Raw genomic sequence first — 22,943 nt, 5'->3', positions numbered from 1 at the left:
GCAGTGGCCGATGGTCTTTACGACCGAGAGCAGCGGCGTTTGCTAGTTGTCAGTGCCAACAGACCAGCAACACTGTGTGAAATAAGTGCAGAAATCAATGTGGGACGTATGACGGACGTTTCCATTAGGACAGTGTGACGAACTTTGGCTTTAATGTGCTTTGGCAGCAGACGACCGACGCGAGTGCCTTTGCTAACAGCAAGACATCGCCTGCAGCGCCTCTCCTAGGCTCGTGACCATATGAATTGGACCTTAAACGACCGGAAAATCGTGTCCTGGTCAGGTAAGTCCCGATTTCACCAGGTAAGAGCTGATGGTAGGGTTCGAATGTGGTATAGACCCCACGAAGCCATTGACCCAGGTTGTCAACAAGACACTGTGCAAGCTTATGGTGGCTCCGTAATAGTGTGGGCTGTGTTTACATGGAGTAGACTGGGTCCTCTAGTCCAACTGAACCGATCATTAACTCGAAATGGTTACGTTCGGCTACTTGGTGACCAGTTGCAGCCAGTCATGCACTTTATGTTCCCATACAAAGATGGAATTTTTGTGGGTGACAATGCGCCATGTTATCGGGCCGGAGTTGTTCGTGACTGGTTTTGAATAACATTCTGGACAATTAGAGCGAATGTTTTGGCCAACCAGATCGCCCGACATGAGTCCCACAGAACATCTGTGTGACATGAGGGATATACACTGAGGTGATAAAAGTCGGATATATGAAAACTGCATCCAGTGAAATTGGCACCCAGCCACGAATCTGAGACATCTGCACCCTGTTTACCTGGAAACTACCTGCTCACTACGTCGCAGCCTACCTGCACCCTGGGTCCTTGCTCGCCCGCTCCCTCCGGCCACAGTGGGGAGCTGCGCGGCCCTATCCGAGCCGCGTCGACGCCTCTATGCAAATGACCGACGTGAATAAAATATCCTCCTGTCGGAAGAAGAGCAAGAGCGCCACCAATTGTCTACATAACGCTCTACGACTACATGGGCATATGACACTGGTTCTATTTGTTTTAACGTTTGTATCCTACTTTTCCTTCTTTTATATCTGCATTTATATCTACATCTACATAACTACCCTGCAGACAATGTAAGAGGGCTGCTGAGATTGTCTCCTAAATCAGAACCTACCAGAACTTTTGTTTCACTCAATGATTCCCCGTCAGTTACTACGAACTGTGGCCTTTCTGACAGGAAATCATTAATCCAGTCGCACAATTGAGACGATGCTCAATAAGCCCGCAATTTCATTATAAGTCGCTTGTGACGAACGGTAGCAAAAGCCTTCTTGAAATATAGAAATATGGAATCTATTTGAGATCCACTGTCGATAGCACTCATTACTTAGCGTGAATAAGGAGCTAGCTGTATTTTACAAGACCGATTAGGCTGAATCCGTGCTGTGTGTCAACAGATACTTTTCTTGGAGGTGATTCATCAAAAATCCTACTGGAACTCGACGTCCGTGACATGGGTCTGTAAGGCAGCGGATTACTCCTATTTCCTTTCTTTAGTGTTGGTGTGACCCGAGCAGCCTTCCGGTTTTTTTTTTTTTATGGATCTTTCGTCGAGCGAGCGGTTGTATACAATCGCTAAATATGGAGGTATTACATCAACATACTTTGAAAGAAACCTGTTTAGCATAGAATCTGGACCAGAAGACATTTTTTTATTAATTGATTTGTTTCGCTGCATTAAACATACCTACTAAGTTACTCATGTTGACAGCAGTTCTTGATTTGAAGTCTGGAATATTTACTTCGACTTCTTTGGTGAAGGAATTTCGAAAAACCGGATTTAGTAGCTCCGTTTTAGGGCAGTTTCGATAACATTACCGTGCGTAGATACTCTGTCCTATTATGAAAAATCGTTATGCGTTGTCACCTTAACCTTAAAAATTTGTTGTTTTGTTACTTAAGTTTTGATGTACGGGGGGGGGGGGGAGATGAGTGTTTGAAAAATCCGTGCAAAATCCGAGAATGGCACCACCGGCGCCTGTCGAGTTCATGTTAGTTAGTAGCATCTTTGGAAAGAACACACACCAAGTTTCAGCCATATTGGTCTATTTCTTTGTGTTTGGCATTCGTGTGAATCAAGGAAGACGAGTGATTGTCAAAAAATGGACGAAAGAGAATTTCTTGTGGTGATTAAACATCACTTTATGAAAGGCAAAACGCCTCAGGAGACTAAAGAGAAGCTTGACAAACGTTACGGTGACTCTGAACCTTAGATTAGAACGGTTTATAAGTGGTTTCAAAATTTTCGGAGTGGTCATATGGGCACAAGTGATGCTGAACGTTCTGGACGCCCTGAGAAGGTTACGACTTCAGAAATCATTGATAAAATCCATGATATGGTGTTGGATGACAGAAGAGTTAAGGTGCGTGAGATTGCTAGTGCTGTGGGCATCTCGAATGAACGGGTACATAACATTTTGCATAAACATTTGGACATGAGAAAGCTATCCGCAAGATGGGTTCCGCGATTGCTCACGCTTGACCAAAAACAGAATCGTGCGAAGTTTGCAAGGATGGTTTGCTGCTGTTCAGGAAGAATCCGCAGGACTTTAAGCGTTGTTTCGTCTCTGTGGATGAAACATGGATACATTACTATACTCCTGAGACCAAAGAATAATCTAAATAATGGGTTACCAAGGGAGAATCTGCATCAAAAACGGCGAAGACCATTCCTTCGGCCGGAAAGGTTATGGCGACTGTCTTTTGGGATTCCCAAGGGATAATCTTTATCGACTATCTGGGAAAAGGGTAAAACGATTACGGGATTACAGGTGAATATTATTCATCGTTACTGGACCGTTTGAAAACCGAGCTGCAAGAAAAACGCCGGCGATTGGACCGCGAAAAAGTCCTTTTCCATCACGACAATGCACCAGCACACACCTCAGCAGTTGTGGTAGCAAAATTAATGGAAATAGGATTCCAATTCGTTTCACATCCCCGCTATTCTCCAGACTTGGCTCCCTTGGACTACTATTTGTTCCCCAATTTGAAGAAATGGCTAGCGGGGCAAAGATTTTATTCAAACGAGGAAGTGATTGTAGCAACTAATAGCTATTTTGCAGACTTGGACAATTTCTTCAACAAATTAGAACAGCGTTGGACGAAGTGTGTAAGTCTAAAAGTCGAAAAATAAAAAAAAGGTTTACTCCAAACACGTAAGTCGTTTTTATTTTTGCACGGACTTTTCAAACGCCCCTCGTAATGTCTATACATCTTCAACTAAGTAATAACGACAATGATATGCAGAATTATCCAGGAATGTCACTCCTACATAATTCTCGCACGATTTCAAAGAGAAGTGATGTAGGTATTAATGTAAGTGGTGTTGAGAAACTGCTGAAACCGCTAAAATTTAACAAAGCTGCAGAACCCAAAGGAATTCCTATCCGATTCAATACCGGAGTTCCGTCTGATTTACCCCTTTTAACCACAACTTACCATAGATCCATCGAAATAAAACGGTGCCCAGTGGTTCGAAGAATGCGCTGGCCACACCCATACACAAAAAGCATATATAAGAAGTGAACCACGGAACTAACGTCTAGTATCACTGAGATCCATTTGTTGTTGAATTGTAGAACATATTTTGAGCTCAAACGTAAACATCGACGATATGAAACCCAACGCGCAGTTTTTTCACACGATATCCTGAAATATCTAACAGTCAGGTGGATGCAGTATTTCTCCATTTCCGAAAAGTATTTGATTCCGTACCACATCTCCGCTTACTATCAAAAGTACGATCGTACGGGGTACCAAGGGAAATTTGTGACTGGATTTTTTGGTAGGGAGGACCCAGGAAGTGATCTTATGTGGAGAGTCTTCAACAGCTTCGACAGATGTAAGAATAACTCCAAGTTTGCCCCTCCCTCCCCCAGAGAATTGTGATGGGACCCCTGTTGTTAATTTTGTACAGTAATAACCTTGCGGACAATATTTTAGCAACGTCAGACTTTTCACTGTTGATATTATCTATAAAGAGATATTGTCTGAAAGAAAACTGCACAAATATGCAGTTAGATCTTCCATAAGATTTCTAAGTGGTGAAAAGCTTGATAACTTGTTTTAAATGTTCATAAATGCAAAATTATGCCCTTCAAAAACGATAACAACTTGGTATCGTATGACTACAATATCTACGAGTAACAGTTGAAATCGGTCAACTCATACGAATACCTGACGTAACAGATTTTAGAGGTATCAAATGGAAGGATCACATAGGCTCAGTATCTGGTAAAGCAGGGGGCAGACATCAGTTCATTGGTAGGATGTTAAGGAAAGGCAGTCACTACGCAGAGGAGACTGCATACAATACATTCGTGGGACAAATCCTAGAATATTGCTCAAGTGTGCGGGACCAGTACCAAATAGGACTAGCATGGGATATTCAACGGGCAAGAGAAAGGCAACACGAAAGGTCAGAGGTTTGTTTGACCAGTGGGAGAGAGTGACGGAGATGATAATTAAACTGAACTGGCAGACGCATGAATATGGAGGGTAACCATCTCGCGAATGCCTAGTCAGTTTCAAGTACCAGCATTAAAATATGGATCTAGGAATGTAGGACAACCACCTACGTATCGATCCCATAGGGACATTGAGACCAGTTTAGACTAATTACAACACCCACTGAGGCGTATAAGTAATCTCTCTTTCTGCACTCCATATGTGAACGGAACGATAAGAAACCTTAGCAATGAAAAGTACCCCTGCCATGTACACCACAGTGGGGTGCACAGTATAGATGCTGATGTAGACTTATTGTTATAAACAACTGTTCTCACGCTTTATGTCACATATACAGGACGGGCACACGTAACGCTAGGAGTGGGAAAGGAAGATACGTACAGTACCTATCACCTATAATGCAAGATGAGCTAGAACCCCACAGAAAAAAATGTCCAGGTGTTCAGGCACCCTTGTGCCAAAACACTCGAAAAATATCCTTGGACAACTTCCGAACATTTGTCGGTGGAGTTCTGATCCACCTTGTATCCATGCGAAATGCCTTTTTGTTGGAATGGTAACGCATCTTATGCACATTACATGTATCATATGTTGATTCGCGAATATAGGTCACATTTTACGGACCAGCCCGTTGACTCTTATTCCACATACAGACGAGGGGGTCTACTCCTGGGGCCTTGTTTCGACTTCGCTATATCTCCTTACTTCTCTTTACACTTAATTCACTGGCTTGCAAAGGCCTTTAGTTGTGTGTTCTTTACTTACCCGCCGTAAAGCCTAGCAAAAGCCGGACATTTATATATTTGACCAGACACGACCGTAAAATGCCGGACATGGCCGGCTATAGCCTGACCCCTGGTAACTCTAGCTGCTCACATAAATGTCTGTCATCCCTCTGTCTCAAGTAGGTTAACCACATTTCTCTGCCAGCAAAGACCGTAGCTCTCGAAAAGTTTGGTATATTTTTTACGCCAGGGAACAACATAGGTCGGAGCTCGCGGGCAGGCCACGTTATACTTCACGACGGAAATCTGTGAGCAACTGCATGTAACATTATGTAAGTGCGTAGCATATTTTTCTGCATTATTAAAACCATTCACACAGCATACTACGCTAATCAGCTAATACAGTGCAGATGCGGATGACTTACTGCTGGCGAACATATTACAAGTGTAGCCATCTGAAGATAGGGATCATAGCCCAAAATCGGCAATGGCAATAAAAGTTTTTAAGGAGTGTTTGTGGCTGGTTCATTTTCCATCAACAATCCTTATGTGAATTAACGGCCACCGAGTTCAACAAGATCCATCATTCATAAAATAACAATAAGAATCTTTCATTATCTATTGCTTAGTGTATGCAATATTTTCGCCGTGTTCTTTAAAGTTTTAAATGACTTCTATTGTAACTTTTCTTCTTAGATGTAGTGTTTTCTAAATAAACGACTGGATGATCTCAAGAACGTCAGCAGTTTTCTGTCAACTTCTCAAACGCATTCGCTGTTTAACGTTGCACGAATTGCACTGTACAACGGTGGTATTTTTGGCAGCCAAGCTTTTCTTAGCGTTGGAATAAAGCAGCTTTTATGGCCCATCACGATAATTTAGCGCCTACCATCAGGGCCCAAGAGGGAACGCAAAATAGCTCCTTCCGTTGTAAACTAACGTCGAATTACTGTGTTCAGGTTTAATAGTGGTTCTGTCACTTCTATGAATAAAAGATACACTATTACCTTTTGGAGTTCTTATGTGATATTACGTTCGTGTAATGTCACAATTTGTGAAGGAAGGAGACCTATTTGTAATCCCGTTTCCAGAGACATAAAAATTACGTAACATTATGTGATCATTTTAGTACCATTGGAATTAACGCAACAGTGAAGGCTATTCTGTGTCGTATGCATTACGAAGTGTTGAAACTACGTAACATGAATAAATCTACAGCAAACTGTGCGATGAGATGTAATATACAGTATCAGCAAGAGTGTATTAACAATATAAATCGTATGGGCGGTAAGATGGGCCCGTTTCCCAAACGAATAGAAAAATAAACGAAAAACCTTTTGAAAGGAAGGGGGTTAGAAAATGGATGTGGAACGAATAGTTACACTAATCACTCTGTGATATAAACAGAACACAGGAAAGAAGTGTCAGTATGAAAAAAAGTCTGTGAAACTCGGCATTAAAGTTGCAAGGGATGAAACCTGTGTTCTCGGGAGAAAATTAAATTTAAGGAAAAACAATTTATATACTTTTGCGACCCGTTATTTAGTCCAGTTGGCAATAAAAATGTGTAGATTTAAGATGTTCTGTCTTGTAATATTCTTCTTCAATTTCCGATGATAATTTGCATTAGTATTGAAAAATTTAGCTAAACATGATCGTAGCCTCAGACTTTTCTAAACTTCACGTAATTATCACACGTCTCCAGTTCTTCCCACACGGACTGTTCCATTTTATTCCTCAAATTTTTCCCGTGTTTTTTTTATTTTGTGATTTTATATGTTCTCCACATATTCTGCTGTTTTATAATATGTACATCTATCCTAGAGTAACAGAAATTCTGGTGTACAATTTAGCTTACGTACAGCCTGTTATAATTGTCTTTCACTCTGTTCTTGCACCACCTTCCATGTGTAATAACTCGTCAAGCTGTTTTCCAGTATTCTTGCCTTGTATTAATGTTATTTTATTGTGACTTAATTTAATTTGTATTGTTATACGGACTATAAAGTTGTTTTATCGTATTTACATCGTTTCATCTGTAGAGTGCTGCCCTCGCACGCATGGTTGTTCGTATTCCAAAGTTTCCCTTTCGATCAGTTTTAGTGAGTGACGCAAACTGTTGGTAACAAAATTGAACTGCGAGAAAGCATCGATAAAATAACTGAGAGAATCTTGAGAAAATCATGCCCCATCTGAAACTTACTGCAGTCAGAAAGTCTGACCATGAACTAAGATTAAAGTAAACTGATTACTTTAGAAGTAAAGTTAGTGCCTGTGAAATTTACTTACAGAAAGAATCTGTTCTCTACACAATTTGTCCTACCTGGGTGCAAACTGCTCTCGTAGCTACAGCGCATCTCGATTAACAGAGCTACAAAATCTAACTACAGAGGTACGCAGAGGTGCAACGCGTACTCACAAAACATTGCTATCGTTCTGGGTTCATAATTTTTTGATAATGGTTTTTAAATAATTGAAAATTAATTTACTCTTACGATGTGGACAATAACTTGGTTTAAATGAACTCAATTCCTATTTAATTTCCTTGGACTTAATAACATTTAATGAAACTTCCAAAATCCTTAAGATTTCTCTGAAGTCAGGGTAACAATAATCCAACAACTACAAAAGTTGAACTTACAAAAACTGAACTTCACATGTATAATCACTCCTTAAACTAAATTCCAAAATCTAATTTTTAAATCCATTTCTCTCTCAATTATCATTAATGCTCATAAAAAACGAAAAATATTTGTGATCTGGATGTCTAACGAACCAACATCATCAAAACGCTACCACAAATAAAACTAACTTAACCATTACCTGTAATGCATTCCTCACAAATATTATCGTAACAATGTAAAAATCAATACTTTTTCTCTTAAGTCTTCTACTGATTCATAACAGAATTCCAAAAATATCCATGGTTCGTCCCTTGCTACTACTAAACAAAAACTAGACTGTTCACATTTCATGTATTTCACAGAAGGAACACCGCAACGTTATTCTTAAAAACAATACTGTATTTCTCACATGTGGCGGATTCTGGATGAAAAGGGGGCAAAACTGATGCATCATGACATCTTCACAGACATCATATAACTGCACCAATATTTTGTCTAATACCACATGGACATGTTGCGGTGAAACCCATTACAGCAGCCAGAGGTAAAAATGCACAGAATTGACGGCGGCTACATACAGACGCCCTCATACAACTAGTACATAACTGTCGTATACTGACAAACCAATTTCCCTCGTATCTAACAGCGTACAGGTGTTCAGTAACTCACACTGTCATTTGATTTTAATTTTCTTTTACCACAGTACGAACTACTGAATAGCTCCACACAAAATACATGACAAATTGTCTCGTTCCTCAATGAACGACAGTTAAGAATACTTGCACCAGAACGTCTATACACCTGCATATTTTTATCTTACTGCTGATAGCTTATCCTGAAATATGTCCAGGTGCCAATAAGTAAAATACTGGTGGAGCTGTATTGCGCCTGAGAAGATCGTTATTCAAGAAATGTTTGTGGGCTGCCAGGCCTGGTGCCCAGTAAATATGTCTTACAAGGGGAGGCCGCCAACTGTGAAATTCAGATTCAGTTCATACTGCGCATAATAAAAGCTCATGGCCAGAGGTGTAATGTGGCAAAGCACCAAGATGCACTTCTCAGCCGTTGTCGAGAAAATCGACAGTTAAAATAAACCGTTGCGGTGAAATACTCTCAACGATTAATAATTATCTACAGCGTCGTGGCGCAGCGGTAAGCGCTCGGGTTCGTAATCCAAAGGTCGCCGGATGAAATCTCGCGCCATGCAACCTTCTTATTTTTTTTTAGTATTTGTTTTTTGTAATTCAAATGTATACACACACACACACACACACACACACACACACACACACACACACACACACACACACACACACACACACACACATATATATATATATATATATATATATATATATATATATATTCCCGGCAATCAGTTGCAACAATTATGCATATAATAATTTGCTGAAAGTCGTTTGTCGTGGGAAAACTAGCGACTTCGAACATCATTATGTTTTCCGCAAACAAAGTTGTATTTCACAAATGTTATTACTTGTCTTCATAATGTTAACCACGTATAGTTAACGGAAGACGTAGAAACGATATTTCGAAACGAATATGTATAGCGTAAGTCAAACGTTCGAATTAGAATAGAAACCCCACGAACACAAATTTGCTGTGGCAGGTATGAAATATAAACTCCGTTACTCGCTCGTTACACTTGAAGGATAGATGATGAATGGGCCGAAACGAGCCGCCGCATAACAGCGTAGTTGCCTGCTACCTTCGAAAGAAGGTAGATGAGGTCCCTAGCGCAACTTATAACATCGTCGAAAATCAGTGCGGACGTGAGAGCTTTGGTACACCATGTTAAACAAACGGAAAAATGGAGGCGGTACAATTGGAGAGCGATCCGCCTTCACCAACATGCATAAGCAATTCATTAATATATATATATATATATATATATATATATATGAATTACAAAAAACTAATAATAAAAAAATGTTGCATGGCGCGAGATTCGATCCGGCGACCTTCGGATTACAAACCCGAACACTTACCGCTGCGCCACGACGCTGTATAAAACTGTTAATCGTAGAGAGTATTTCACCGCAACGGTTTCTTTTAACTGTCGATTTTCTCGACAACGGCTGAGAAGTGCATCTTGGTGCTTTGCCACATTACACCTCTGGCCATGAACTTTTATTATGCGCAGTATGAATCGAATCTGAATTTCACAATTGGCGGCCTCCCCTTGTTAGTTAGAAAGTTTGAAACTCACAAAAACTCCACCCGAACAGGCCCTGGAAGGCCTAACGGTACCGACCGACCGCAGTCTCATCCTCAGCCCACAGGCGTCAAAAATGGCTCTGAGCACTATGGGACTTAACTTCTGAGGTCATCAGTCCCCTAGAACTTAGAACCACTTAAACCTAACTAACCTAAGGACATCACACACATCCATGCCCGAGGCAGGATTCGAACCTGCGACCGTAGCAGTCGCGCGGTTCCAGACTGAAGCGGCTAGAACCGCTGGGCCACTTCGGCCGGCTCAGCCCACAGGCGTCACTGGGTGCGAATGTGGAGGAGCATGTGGTCAGCACACCGCTCTCCGAGCCGTATGTCAGTTTACGAGACCGGAGCCGCTACTTCTCAATCGAGTAGCTCCTCAGTTTGCCTCTAAAGGGCTGAATGCACCCCGCTTGCCAACAGCGCTCGGCAGACCGAATGGTGCTAGAGCTCTGCCCGACACCGCATAACTTCGGTGATGACGGAAACCTGTGTTACCAGTGCGGCAACGCCGATGGCGAGATTTGTGAGTGCAAAGCACAATATTGTGGACGTTCTAAAGTGGTAATTTATTTCGTTACTCAGTTTTTGGTTTACAAGGCCATCATCAGATTTTATCTGATTATCGTCATGCATTACCAGAACAAACTAATAAACACTAACTCCAAATTTGAAAAAATAGTGTGTGTGTGTGTGGGGGGGGGGGGAGGGGGCGGCGAGCGCGCGCGCTCACTCATGCACGCATGTTTGAAGGGACATTGCAGCCTCCTAATGCAATACAGGCACTGCAATATCGTATTTATCCGCCGATACCACGCAGCGACTTTCAATCTAAGTGTCCTCCCCTGCACAGGAATTACTTAATGTGTGAACGAGTACAGATTGTGACGCAGGGACGACGACATATGAGAAACCCATTTCCAAAAACTGCAAAACTCATAATACATATTAAAACTGTGTGCCCGACCGAGACTCGAACTCGGGACCTCTGCCTTTTCGCGGGCAAGTGCTCTACCAACTGAGCTACCCAAGCACGACTCACGCCCCGTCCTCACAGCTTTACTTCTCCCAGTATCTCATCTCCTACCTTCCAAACTTTACAGAAGCTCTCCTGCGAGCTACCCAAGCATGACTCACGCCCCTTCCTCACAGCTTTACTTCTGCCAGTATCTCGTCTCCTACCTTCCAAGCTTTCCAGAGGAGAGCTTCTGTAAAGTTCGGAAGGTAGGAGACGAGATACTGGCAGAAGTAAAGCTGTGAGGACGGGGGCGTGAGCCGTGCTTGGGTAGCTCAGTTGGTAGAGCACTTGCCCGCGAAAAGGCAAAGGTCCCAAGTTCGAGTCTCAGTCCGACACACAATTTTAATCTGCCAGGAAGTTTGATATCAGCGCAACTCCGCTGCAGAGTGAAAATCTCATTCTGGTCTCATAAAACATAATTGAAGACTAGAGACAAAAAAAAAGTTTCTCAACCACAGTAGCATCGGAATATGTTTTGTAGCTTCGCTGTTATATTCAGGCAGATGTTGAGAAACATTACGCCAAGTATTTCTGTTAAATGTTTGTTTGTTTAATTATTACTGCATAAATAAAAATTGATTTGGTACCTCTTGGCAGGAAATTGTGTTAGTTGGTAACTGTTGTTCTGGAGTTTCTGTTAGTGATTCACAGAATTCGTCTGATACATATGACTTTATAATTTAAAACTCACGCTGAGCACGAAAAAACGTCAGTCACGTTCTTACAAAGTACGGCGTCATGCAAACAAATGCAGGCCATTTTGTTTGTGACATCATTACCAAGACGAGCAACAACTGGCTGCCGGGATCTGGTATTTCTTGGAAACGAAATAAGACGGGATTTGGTACTCTTCGCCATGAACAGCAAGTCTTACGGTGAAATATATACCGGATCCAGTACGTTTTGGCATACATAGCAGTTATTACATAGATACCGTAATGGTTCTAAGTACTGCTGCCACCTGTTACCCTGTTTTTCAATTTTTCGGATGTGGTACTTTTCGGAAATGAGTTTCTCATATGGAAGTTTTGCTCTGGTCGTGACTCGTATACGGATAACCAAAACGGTTAAGGCGACCGCTCGCATAAAGCGGGAAATCCAGATTCGAGTACCGGTCCGGAACGTTTGTCGTCATACCCTCATACAGCTGATGGATGTTCGTATTCGCAAGCACGAATACATTTCATGTATTTTACATATAAGAAAAGTTACGGTTTTTCTGAGTAGTACGCCAAAAATTTCCCCAATGTCACGGAAGAAGGTACAGAGGTAGTGAACTTTTTGCACGTGCTCACCAAATCGCCGGGGCCTACAGACGGTCCTCTGGAGCGCCACTCATCACGGTCATTAGTCCTGCCGTCCTCCAACAATCTGACCCACTTACGCACATCGCTGTCACTCATGGCATCGAGGCCGTGAATCTCATACACATGGCGAAGTATGTCGATTGGATTCATAGTTCCTAGTGCAAAAAACCAAGTAATTTCATCCATGATGGTTTTCGTATATATCACTGAATTAAGAAAACCTGCAATCAGGTACACTTTTTTTAACGAATAATTTATTTCGTCCTGGGCCCAGTACCAGACTACAGGGCGAATTTCTCGCACACATTTCACATATTTGACCTGTAATAATACAGAACATTCTTGATTTTGTTTCCTAAACGTTTTGCATTATATAACAGTTCTTTACATTTCACTTACTTGATGAAAGGTTTCGCTTTATACATTACAGCATAGGGGTCTGCATCATTGACGTATGGCACGCTGAAGATGAGCTAGGTTCAAATGGTTCAAATGGCTCTGAGCATTATGGGACTTCTGAGGTCATCAGTCCCATAGAACTTAGAACTACTTAAACCTAACTAACCTAATGATATCACACACATCCATGCCCGAGGCAGGATTCGAACCTGCGACCGTAGCGGTCGCGCGGTTCCAGACTGTAGCGCCTAGAACCGCTCGGCCACTCCGGCCGAGCCGGCCGCGGTGGTCTAGCGGTTCTAGGCGCTCAGTCCGGAACCGTGCGACTGCTACGGTCGCAGGTTCGAATCCTGCCTTGGGCATGGATGTGTGTGATGTCCATAGGTTAGTTAGGTTTAAGTAGTTCTAAGTTCTAGGGGACTGATGACCACAGATGTTAAGTCCCATAGTGCTCAGAACCAACCACTCCGGCCGGCGAGGATGACCTATACTTAACTTACGATGCCCGACACTTGTTTGCATCTGACGTGACGTCAGCTAGTCATTGGCTGCACCAGAGAAGATGGTACAGCAATGAAATACGTCTACCGATGTGATACATACTATTGCTGAGATTATTTTAAAAATAGTGGCAATATGCAATGAATGTTTTTTCCCCTCAGTGAAGTATGGCTTTTCTTTTTGAATAAGTAAGGTAACTATGGAAGTGGACACATTCCCTTTATCAATACACATTGTTCCCTCCAACTTCTATTATGTTGTACTGATGGACGGAGTATGTTCTGCTAGGTTAGCACCCGCTGCTAGACTGTATGGCCCACAGAGATATTTTTTGTTTTTATTTAATATAATTATTATATTCACCTCCTAAGCTTTTCACGCTAATTAAGGCCATATAAGCATAGTCTTTTCCAAATGTACTTCTGTCCAAGAAGCTATTATGGTAGATGGAGTCAAAAGTTTTTGTGTTGTTGTGGAGGTATTTCTATAGCAACTTCCATCCCCTAACGAATATTTCGTTATATCTGACCGGCAAGTGAAATACCAAGTTTCATAAACTTGGCTTCAAAAGTTTTCTAATGTAACGAAATAATTTCTTAAAAATTTTTGTCCTCTATTGCACCCCCTTAGGGGTTGAATTTCCAGAAACAGTGAAACACGTTGTTTTTATTTCTAACCTAGAAGAAATACCATTTGTCGTATATGTTGTCTTAAAAACCCTCTAATAGTTCTTAAGTAATTATTTTCCAAAAAGCTTTCACCCTCTATTTTACCCCATTAGTGGTTGAATTTATAAAAATGCTGAAACATGTATGTTTTATTTTCTGACTGAGAAACCAAGCACCAGTTTTCGCAGTTCTAGCGTCAAAATTACGTCAATAGCGACATACTTTCAAAAAAGTCTTTCACCTCCTATTTCACCCCCTTACGAGTGGAATTTTGGACAATCCCTTGTTAAAAGATGCCTACAGTATGGGATCCATACCCTCCCCAAACTTCAAGTTTCTATCCTTAGCGGTTTGGGCTGGGTGGTGGTGGTGGTGGTGGTTCAGTCAGTCAGGACATTGCCTTTATATATACGAGATTGACACCAAGTGTAGTTCTTCCGAGGTTGTCTTGGCGTTCTTTTCTGTGGGCGACATTATTCACAATCCGAACGATCAATTCGTCTCTTATCTTAACTTTTTCTTTGTAGAATTTGACTTTAAACCAACGCAGCATACAAAAGTATAAAGCGGTAAGGTTCTTGGCAGCAACGATACGTGACCATTTTTGCCGATTCGTCTTCCAGGGGATGTTAGGTTTCGATTATGTGTCGCCTAACGGCAAGAATGAGTAGACACGCTAAAAGACTGAACTTATCCTTGTAGCCACGGAAACCTCTTCCCATAACGCCGAAAGATCGTTTTCTAGAATGTCTAGATAACCGGACGCGGTAACACAACTCGCCCAATCAACAATCAAACGGCAACAAACAATTTCAGAGAAGTGTTCGTGAAAATATGCGTTTACAAGGGCATGTGCGTTTTCGTCGGACTGTTTCTGAGGCCGCCACGAATGATAGTGGGTTCATCACTAAACAGTGTTAAAGAGTTTACCCGGTGATTTGCAATTAGCCACTAACAAAAATCCAATTGTCTATTTCATGTCCTCATCGAAAGTGTTGGATCCGCTGTAAATGTTAAGGATAGAAGCCGTACATACGTTAATGTCCGCCATATTGTTAAACGTCGAACACTGACACGTGCGCTACTTTTAGGGCTACGTTCTATCGGCAGGAAAATGTCTTCTGTTTCATTCACACATTGTTCATTTGCACGTTCGGATGTAAAATGATTGCCGCGCACTGCACTCGTCTCCCGTAGTAAACACTATTGATTTTGGTACTCCGAGGTTAAGAAACCGTTTTCTCTACAAACAGCAGCAATGTTTCCACTAAAAAACAGGTACACGAATCCATATCGGCTTACTCAGCATTTGTAAATACGTCTGGCATGCTTAACCCATTGACTCCCAACAATATGAAAAATATTTTATATTTTTTTCGCAAAATTAACTTTTATTAGCATAGTAAGCAACGAATACAAGAAGAAATTGGCAAAAATGAACAGTAAATTGTTTTAAGGAGGTGAGTTGACTTTGGAACCACTCTGTTACAGTTTTAATCATTTCATGTGATGTAGTTGAAGTAATTTCGCCTTTTTTCTAGCCAATCCCACATCTAGGAACTCACAATACCTTAAACAAATTGTAGTCACAAATAACAAGAAATATCTGCCTAAAATGTAATGAATTTACATCAGAAGTACATACTACACAAGTGGTTTCATTTCAAATTTATGTTACAGTAACTCTTTATATACTTCCTTTCATTGTTAATGTTCTCAATATGATCGCTACTACAAAAAAAAAAAAAAAAAAACCTGTCACAATTTCCTACTATAAAGGAGCACCGACTGTTGCTTTGAACATTGTAAATGACTGCTACAATACACTACCTTCGTGGAAGTACCTCATTGTGCCACTATATGTATTTGTTGTGGAGTAGGACCGGTGCTTTCATGCGAAATCGTGGTCTGAGGCGGAAATCACTGGTACTAAAAAGAGCTAAACGATGCAGTAGAATCGGCTAGAAACGTTTCGAAGCTCAGTTACGTAAACTCAAGCACAACTCCATAGCTTGAATTTCGGAACAAAACTGATAATCGATAAATAAATCAAAAAGGAACTGGAGTGCCAACACGCGAAACTAAAACTTACCAATGTAACCAGCTGTATCTCCATAATGAACAACAACTGGACACAAGTAATGTGGTATGTCTTACTCTAATCTCCATCTGTACTCTGTAAGCTACCTTACGGTGAGTGGCAGAAGATACCCCTGGTGCCACTATTATTGTCTGCCTTCTCTGTTCCCTTCGCGAATGGTGCGTGAAAGGAGAGATTGATATACAGGATATATAATCCCGTCTGAGGCCTGCGGTCATTTTTATGTTGATAATTGGCAACCTATGCTGTACCTCGCAATAAAGTCATGAGATATTCAATTGACTTTGTTATTAGAACATGTTACGCGTTTCGGGATTACACCCATCGTCAGACATTACAAACTTCATCTCCTTCCTAACCAACCAGGCGTACAGCTTTGACAACTCAAAGTGTCGAACAATATATGACATATACGCTCTGCTTCAAGACTGCTTGTGTCGCAGTCATATGTTATTCGACACTTTCTTTGAGATGTCAAGGCTGAACGCCTGGTTGGTTAGGAAGGAGTTGAAGTTTTGATGCCTGAAGATGGGTGTAATACCGAAACGCGTAACATGTTCAGATATAAAAGTCAATTCAACATCTTATGACTTTATTGCGGTTGTACAGCATTGATTGGCAATTATTACAGGAGAGATTGTCGTGAACTTCCGTATGAGATCGAATTTCTCGGATTTTTCGTCGTATCATTTCGCGAGATATATGTGGGAGCAAGTCAGTTGTATTTCAACCGTAGCCTTACCCTTCACACCCAACGTGCCTGCCACTGGCGTTAGCTGAGCATCTCTGCAACTGTCTCGCATTTACCGAACGAGCCAGTGACGAAACTTGGCGCTCTTCATCCTCTTTTGTTGTCTCTCTGTTCTGTTAATCCTTCTTGGTAAGGATCCCAGACTGCTGAAGACTCATGAATCCACCAAATGAGTGTTTTGTAAACCATTCCTTTCGTGGATTAATTCCATCTTCTTAAGAACCTTGCAGTGTAACTCAAACGCTATACTGCTTTTCCTACAATTTCTTAGAACCTTGCAGTGTCACTCAAACGCTATACTGCTTTTCCTACAATTTCTTTTATGTGGCCATTCACTTTAAGTCACTTTGGACTGTTACTACTTGATATTTTACTGTTGTTACTGCTCAACTGATTTTTCACCAATAGCGCAAATCGAACAGTGATGGACTTCTTCACCTATTTATGTACAATGTGTTACATTTATTTACGTTCGAGATCAAATGCCAGTTCCTCTGCTAGTCATCGATCCTCTGCGGGTAGTCAGTGTTCCAGCGTTGCAATTTCTCCACAGACAACAGCATCGACCGAAATATCTCCTGGACGTATGACAATGAAACTTTGTGGAAACATTAGTAAGGAAATAACGAAAAAATGGCTCTGAGCACTGTGGGACTCAACATCTGATGTCGTCAGTCCTCTAGAACTTAGAACTACTTAACCCTAACTAACCTAAGGACATCACACACATCCATGCCCGAGGCAGGATTCGAACCTGCGACCGTAGCGGTCGCGCGGGTCCAAACTTGAGCGCCTAGAACCGCTCGGCCACTCCGGCCGGCCATGGAAATAACGAACAAACAATTGAAAGATACATTTTAATTTCCATGTGAGATTGCAACATGTTACCTGCATACCATTTCTTATATTCCAGGTTACAGATGCTCCTAAATGTGATGACCGTCTGCATACAAGATAGCCTGAAACTGCACTAGAGATTTCTCTAAGCTGCCCGGAACAACGGTGTACCGTGGAACGTTCAGGTTTCTTGACACAGCGCGTCCACTGCTTGAAGATCACACATTGCCTCTAGCATCGCAGTATCGGGGCAACATCAATTTTTTCAAAAATCTGTGGCGCAATTTCCCGACGGTCTCTGCCAGGAGCAGTTCACAAATCTCCAGTTAATTCCGAATCATGTTGTTCAACTTAGGTGCGGAAAGAAAACCTCTCCGTATTCCGTTAATGCGCCGATACTCGGGAGGATCTGCAGCATTATTGCTGCTGTTTTCATAAAGCAGCTTTACGAGTAAAGCCCTGCTCACCTTGTCCAGACCCATGTTGACTGTAACTGTACTGGACAATGATGCTTGTGTTTCATCCCTGCGTCACCATACCATTACCGGCGCCTAAGGGAAGTCTTGACACTAACTCTACTAAGAACGATGTATAGTCTGAACATCACTGCAATAAAACTAGGCACTCATACTGTAAATAATTTTCCGTTTACACCGGTTCAAGTAGCAAAAGTTTAATTATAACCACTCTGTATATTGTAAGCAGTAAGGCCACTAAAACACTCCGTTAGGGTACTTCAGTAATTATCTCAACTTCTGTCCATTTCATATTATTAAATATAACGTGTTGAGTTGTGTGTAGGAGAAGGTCCTGAATCCAGTTACAGCTCTAGCCCAATAAACGATAAAGTCTCATTTCCATCAGTAACATTAGTCTGTACTACATCCTCCTAAAATATTAACTATTCCTCACTAAATACGGCACAGGAAGGCTGAATGGCTCTAAGCACTATGGGACTTAACATCTGAGATCAGCAGTTCCCTAGACTTAGAAGTACTTAAGCCTAACTAACCTAAGGACATCACACACATCCATGCCCGAGGCAGGATTCGAACTTGCGACCGTAGCAGCAGCGCGGTTCCGGACTGAAGCGCCTAGAATCGCTCGGCCACAGCGGCCGGCACAGGAAGGCTGACGAACTGTACTTGTAGGGAACTACTTTTCGGGCGGCCACTGTCGCTAACCGTTGGGGTAGGGCTGAGGGGAGGGATAGTTTTCCTCAAAGGAATAGAATACCATAGAGGGGCAACAGCGCGACAACAGTGAAGCTAATTTAGCAGCCTGCTGCCATTTTGTATGTTGTCAAAACAAATGGGCATGGTACAGGATACTGGTAGATGTGGCAAGTAACTACGAAAAACGTCGACCTGTCAGTATTCAGCAATTGTAGCGAGAAAGGAAATTGCGCTTGATTACAACGGTCGAAGACTTGATATATATCGTCTTTCAGCAATGGCTTTAACACATGCATACAATTACTTTTGTCCCAAACGATCGATTGCATCACATTCAGAACGAGAAAACACTGTCTCTAAAACTTAGTTTATGGTCATAGTGGTGGTGGTTTAATACGCGCTTTACTATACATAAGATGAATCCAACGGAGAAAAAAATTAAAAATCAGCAGGTGTGTGTAGTCCACAGTTTTGGAGAACACAATTGAGAAACATTACAGGAAATGTTTGCCTTCCTATGAACTGTAAGTAGCCTGTGGTTAAATTTGTGTTTGTATTTAAAATAAGTTAAGTAAACGGTTTTTTACATGGCTCACATACGGAAATTCCGAGTCACGGATCAGGTGCAACAGGACCTAAGCCACCAAGCCAGTCGAATACGCAATGTAGTTGTTGGCTGATAGTAAGTTTATGAAATTAATAGTGAAGCCACGATCTAGCCAAGCTGTCTTTCTCCTTAATCAGTTCATCCTATACTCATTACACAGATCCAAATTTTGCAAAATGACGGCCCATGTTCAAAAGGACAACTACATTATTTCATACAGTAATTTACAGTCTACACTTTTACTCTGCTTACTTAGAGCTCCCATTATAATTTGAAGTTATAATTTAAATTTGCTAACTATCTGCGAACAGGAAATTATAGGCTTTTCTGTCTGCACTCCGTATTTTCTAATGTGAAAGTACACTTCAATTAAAATTTAACAGAAAGCAGAAAAAAAACAATTAACTGAGAGCTGCCTATTGGGACTGTCAAAAACTGAAACAATTACTACGTAATACCCACAGGAAATGAAGTAATTCCTCATACTTTCCATCCATGCAGAAAGTTTTCAATAACTTAAGATCGTTTGCTCCCGAAGTTCCAAAAATGTAACAAAGTATAGTGCTAGCCTTTGTCGTCAAAAAATTCTGTGAAAACCATATGGCAAAGAGAACTTTGAGGAAACAAGCTTTACTCAACAAGTAAACTAATTCGAAAACGTACACAAAATACAACACGTTACAGAACATGTGTAAAAGTATACACATCAGTCTTCAGCTTTTTTTCCGGATATTTTAGTGCATCTATTACCTGAGCACATGACGAGAACGACTCAAGAAAGAAAACGAAGAAGAAAAAAGGTCACAACTACTGCAGAATGACCACATAAAATATGACTTAACTGTGCGGCGTGGCGCCGCAGGAAGCCGCTAAATAACATGCGACAGCCTCTGTACTTATTCTCTATATACAGGAAATGTATTCGCAGTGGCGGATATGAACCACCTTCGGCTATGCATTGGAATGACAACGAAAATTTGTGCCCGACTGGGACTCAAACCGGATTTCCGGGTTTACGTGAACGGTCGCCTTAATCGCTTCGGCCATCCGAGCACGAATTAGGGCCATATACAAACTTCCATATGTCATCTCCAAGTGTCACAACCCGCACGCGTACGTATATTCCCGTCCAGGAAGGACATTTCCTTTTAGAGTCGAGGGCCTGATATTGGAGAACAAATACGAAATATCAGTGGCTAGGCACTGCTGTTTCCTATATTTTCTCTGTGTTTGGTTTGGTTCAAATGGCTCTGAGCACTATGGGACTCAACTTCTGAGGTCATCAGTCACCTAGAACTTAGAACTACTTAAACCTAACCTTAGGACATCACACACACATCCATGGTTCAAATGGCTCTGAGCACTATGGGACTCAACTTCTGAGGTCATTAGTCCCCTAGAACTTAGAACTAGTTAAACCTAACTAACCTAAGGACATCACAAACATCCATGCCCGAGGCAGGATTCGAACCTGCGACCGTAGCGGTTTTGCGGTTCCAGACTGCAGCGCCTTTAACCGCACGGCCACTTCGGCCGGCACACATCCATGCCCGAGACAGGATTCGAACCTGCGACAGTAGCGGTCGTGCGGTTACAGACTGTAGCGCCTAGAACCGCTCGGCCACCCAGGTCGGCTGTGTTCGGTTTCCCCAATACCTGGAGTCATAGGCATTCTTCTGAGTGGCCTGCTGCACGGTAGACTCTCGCGCCCGGATGTCGCCGCAGTGCGATGCTGGAATCAATTGTAGGGAGCCGAGAATGGGCAAACGCCGTGCGTGGAGGAGGAGGCTGGGGAAGGGAGCGCGAGCGCTGGAGTGGGTCCAGACAGGAAGCGCTAATGGCCGCCGGCCGGCGCTGCCCACTTGCGGCAGAAGGTCGCCGCAGCTAGCCAAAACAACTGCCCGCTGCCCGCCGCAGCAGTGGCCGGTGTGGCGGCGGCCTGGCCAGGGCGTCTGCGTAGGTCACGTCCCAGCCTAAGCTACCCGGACCTCGATATGGACAAGTTATTTAACATTAGTAGCATCACCTGCCAATATATTAATACCGGAAGTGGCGGATTTTCCCGGCGTGTTTATTTACGTATACCCCTCCCCCATTTCCCTTATTTAATATTATCAATTGAAATGTATTCAGGGGGAGGCAAATATCCTTTACTTATGTGGTCGATACTAATGTCTAATGTAGAATACGATACGAACATTTATCTGAATTACGTGATTCAAGTGATCACGAATAAGTAATTACACTATTAGCCATTAAAACTGCTACACCAAGAAGAAATGCAGATGATAACGGGTATTCATTGGACAAATATACTAGAACTGACATGTGATTACATTTTCACGCAATTTGGGTCCATAGTTCCTGAGAAATCAGTACCCAGAGCAACCACCTCTGGCCGTAATAACGGCCTTGATACGCCTGAGTATTGAGTCAAACAGAGCTTGGATGGCGTGTACAGGTACAGCTGCCCATGCAGCTTCAACACGATACCACAGTTCATCAAGGGAAGAGACTGGCGTATTGACATGAGCCAGTTGCTCGGCCACCATTGAACAGACGTTTTCAATTGGCGAGAGATCTGGAGAATGTGCTGGCCAGGGCAGCAACATGCGGTCGTGCATTATCCTGCTGAAACGTAGGATTTCGCAGGGATCGAATGGGACGGCCGGTGTGGCCGAGCGGTTGCAGGCGCTTCACTCTGGAACCGTGCCACCGCTACGGTCGCAGTTTTGAATCCTGCTTCGGGGATGGATGTGTGTGGTGTCCTTAGGTTAATTAAGTTTAAGTAGTTCTAAGTTCTAAGGGACTGATGACCTCAGATGTTAAGTCCCATAGTGCTCAGAGCCATTAGAACCATTTTTAGGGATCGAATGAAGGGTAGAGCCACGGGTCGTAACACATCTGAAATGTTACGTCCACTGTTCAAACTGCCGTCAATGCGAAGAAGAGGTGACCGAGGCGTGTAACCAATGACACCCGGTACCATCACGCCGGGTGATACGACAGTGACGATGACGAATACACGCTTCCAATGTGCGTTCACCGCGATGCCGCCAAACACGGATGCGACCATCACGATGCTGTAAACAGAACCTGGATTCGCCCGGAAAAAATGATGTTTTGCCATTCGTACACCCAGGTTCGTCGTTGAGTACACCATCGCAGGCACTCCAGTCTGTGATGCTACGTCAAGGGTAACCGCAGCCATGGTCTCCTAGCTGATAGTCCGTGCTGCTGCAAACGTCGTCGAACTGTTCGTGCAGATGGTTTTTGTCTTGCAAACGTCCCCATCTGTTGACTCAGGGATCGAGACGTGGCTGCACGATCCGTTACAGCCATGCGGATAAGATGCCTGTCATCTCGACTGCTAGTGGTACGAAGCTGTTGTGATCCACCACGGCGTTCCGTATTTCCCTCCTGAACCCACCGATTCCATATTCTGCTAACAGTCATTGGATCTCGACCAACGCGAGCAGCAATGTCGCGATACGATAAACCG

The 22,943-nt window shown here is 42.5% G+C and overlaps 1 protein-coding gene across 1 annotated transcript in view; it reads right to left on the bottom strand.

Moving 5' to 3' along the window:
• Window positions 1-22,943, bottom strand: part of LOC126237300 (globin-1) — a 304,528-nt gene that overhangs the window by 81,036 nt on the left and 200,549 nt on the right. The gene's annotated exons all lie outside the window — the stretch shown is intronic.

Source organism: Schistocerca nitens, chromosome 2, assembly GCF_023898315.1.
Source record: "Schistocerca nitens isolate TAMUIC-IGC-003100 chromosome 2, iqSchNite1.1, whole genome shotgun sequence".
In the NCBI taxonomy this organism is placed as follows: domain Eukaryota; kingdom Metazoa; phylum Arthropoda; class Insecta; order Orthoptera; family Acrididae; genus Schistocerca; species Schistocerca nitens.
The sequence above is the reverse complement of the archived record's forward strand: the minus strand, read 5'-3'. Positions and strand labels throughout refer to the sequence as shown.